This window comes from Atta colombica, unplaced genomic scaffold (genome assembly GCF_001594045.1).
Source record: "Atta colombica isolate Treedump-2 unplaced genomic scaffold, Acol1.0 scaffold58, whole genome shotgun sequence".
Taxonomy (NCBI): Eukaryota; Metazoa; Arthropoda; class Insecta; order Hymenoptera; family Formicidae; genus Atta; species Atta colombica.
This window is the reverse complement of record NW_017259548.1, coordinates 1,302,110-1,305,712: the sequence shown is the minus strand read 5'-3', so window position 1 is coordinate 1,305,712 and position 3,603 is coordinate 1,302,110.

The window sequence follows — 3,603 nt, the reverse complement described above, 5'->3', positions numbered from 1 at the left end:
GGGGGGGGGGGGAGGGTGATTTTGTTCAGGGGAACACACTACAATTCTGCCAAGTTTCATTGAAATCGATGAGAGTTACTCTGGAGCTTCCTCAGAAATCTATAAAAAGAAAATAAACAATTTTTGTTACTTTTTCTATAAAGTTGATAGTGCTTAAGTAAAAAATTATTGAAAACCAATATTCGACGATTTTTAGTAATTAAATATTATTGACTATTGCGAAAAAAATGGAAAATGACTTTCGACTCAGTTTAATTCGCTCTATCAGCGCACGAAATATTTGGCTGTCATTCTGGGACACCCAGTATACTAACCCAAGAATAGTTCCACAAATCAGAGCACTTAAGATATTTACAAATTCCGGACAATACAACACAAATATTCGATAAATAGGAGCAAAATATATAGGTAAAGTTTTAATAAACTTCCATTTATGAACTATTGCTAATAAAATAGAAAAAATGAATACAATCCATCCGATTATTATTTGAATTATCCAATTCCGCAGCTGTTGATATTTTTTTGAGAAACCGAGTGCTTCCAATGTGTCGTCTATTAAGGAAAGTTCATGCAAGCACATTCTTAATTCCTTAAAAAATCATATTGATCGATTATACGGCATAAAAAAAATTATTACTTTATATTTGAATAAAAACTGTTATTGCAATGTATTATACATATATAGGTAATGAATATAGAAAATACAGAATTATTGAAACTTGATTAGTATTTGAAACGTAAGATTTAAAAAAGCTATTGTTAAAAGTTAATTTAAGGAAGTAACACAAATATAAATATTAATGTTGCCGAATATATTTCATCTACAATACAATAAATAATAATATAAACATTAAAGTTGATCTCTTCAAAAACTTTTTATAAATTTGTATATTTGCCTGTAATTGTAAGAGATCAAGACTTAATACTTTCAATAAAGAAAATGATTAAACAAAAGTTAAAGAGTTTTAATAAATTAAATAATATTAGACTATATAATAGACTATGAATCCATTAAAAAGTTTTTACCTTAAAATGAAAGTGACTAAGAAATATCGATGTAATCGTGGTGATAATCTTTGTAATTTCCATAAACATAGCTATCATACCCTGCCATTTGCTATACTCTGGATAGTAAAAAAAATACATAAAATAGCTCCATGTGACCAAGGTATATAGGCAAGAGAAATACGGTCTTGGTTGTCCAAGTGGATATTCAAATAAGCCCAAACTGCACAACGAGCCGATAATTAATAATGGTGCCAGCGCTATCTGTAGCGTCTTCGTCATAATTTCCGCAGTCTACTATTAATAATTTCAATTCTTATCGCACGAGACACAAACGCGTTTAATACTCTTCATAAGAATTTCAAAAATAATTTATTTTTCCTAGATCCTCTAGGAACCTTTGTGAGAATTATACTGTAAGGTATACGTACATATATACATTGAAGGATGAAGTATATATGTATCAACTAACAAGTATTGAGTGACGGAATATATGCAGATAATCTAGATTAGATTACTTTCGCGGAATTTTTATTCATATGTATGTATTATTGCACAGCATAAATAAATACAAACGTAACCTCTTTGCATTATATTATCTTTATTCTAGGTATTCAAGATACATAATGGTGGAGGAAGATGTGTCTTTTTCCACTATAATAGATGCTTCCATCATGTATAATTGTATGATGAAAGAAAACGTGTCCTCTTCCACCATACATAATAGATGCTTTTTACATTTTTAAAATTATCACTTTTGAACAACACGTATACTGAGATGAAGCTGATAACTTCGATAAAGTTTTCGATAAAGTATTTAGAAATTAATATACACGCAATATAACGTTTCTCATAAATTAAACGTATATAAAATTATTTTTGTATCAATAATATAATTTATTAAATAATAAAATAGAATCAGGCTCCTTAAAAATTAACAAATTAAAGTATAAAATTTCCTGGGATATAGGAGTCAATGCGGTAGTGCATTAATAATTAGACATAAATTTATAATGTCTCTTCTGTTAGACATACATTTTCTTTCGTATGTGTTTCGACTTAAGTCACTCTCAATGAAATACATAAATTAAAATTAAATTATCCTGATAATCTGTGCAATCTTGGTGCCAATCCGCCTTATTGTTTCCTTGAGTTTTATCTTGGTTATTCAATCCAATAAAACAATGAAAGCTCTCCCACAAATAAAGCTATAAAGACATTACAAATTAACAATAATGGTCAATGATAAAATTATGTTTAAATAATCATGGATAGTCACTCACTAAATTGCAAACAGATTATATATTTAACAGTCATCAATGCACATAAAATTAGCGTTTTATCAAAAATTAAAAATGTGTCAAATATGTCCAATAATTCTATATTTTAAACGAGTAGTTGTCGTGTCAATTTCTTAAACAAAAATAATGCTATGTGTCGTCATCGATACATAACTATTTCACAGAGACTCAATTATCATATAAATAATAAAAATATCACTAAGAAGAAACAAACTGTAAACATCAATAGAACATTGCTTTGGTTTACTGTTCCATATGTAAATCTAACAAATTTAAGAAAATGATCAATAGCACAGTATCAAAGATTGCGTTTTACAATGTTAACAAACTGCGTAGTTTAATAAGAGTATACAAAGATCCGTTACCAATCACAAAGTAATATAGGATTGCTTGTAAGAATTGTGAAGTATGTGGGGCAAACAAGCAGACAAATCAAAACTAGAATATCGTAATCACATCAATAGAAAAACATTAGTTAATTCAATGATAACAGAACAAAGATTACAACACGATCATGAATTTGAGTCGGACCAAATGCGGATACTGGACAGGGAAAGAAATTTTAATAAAAGATTGACTTCTGAAATGTTACATTAAAAATGCAAAAAATGAGATTAAATTTATAAACGGATACGCAATTTCTTGATCATGCCTATATTTCGGTTCTAAAAACCATCTAGTTAAAATTTGTTTATAACTAAATACGACTTTATTTTCTGTTAATTATATATCGAAGACACGTAACATTATTTTTATTATGTCTAATCGACACAACCACTCGTTTAAAATGTAGAATTATTGCGCATATTTGACACAATTTTTAATTTTTGACGAATAACGCTAATTTTATTATGTGCATTGGTGACTGCTAAATGTTTACGTATAATCTGTTTGCAATTTGGTGAATGATTATCCGTGATTATTTCTGTACACACAATTTTATCATTGATTGCTATTGTTAATTCGTAATGTCTTTATAGCATTATTTGCGGAAGCTTTCATTGTTTTATTGGATTGAATAAGCAAGATAGAACTCAAGGAAACATCGCAGTGAGGCATCGCAGATTGGCATCAGATTATCAGGATTGCACAGATTATCAGGATAGTTTAATTTTAATTTATGTATTTCATTGAATGAGAATGTCTTAAATCAAGTTGAAAAAAACGCGTACGAAAGAAAATATGTATAATAGAAGAAACATTATAAATTTATGTCTAATATTAAATTAACGCACTAACTACCGCATTGACTCCTACATTCTAGAAAATTTTGTACTTTAATATAATTTATTAATAT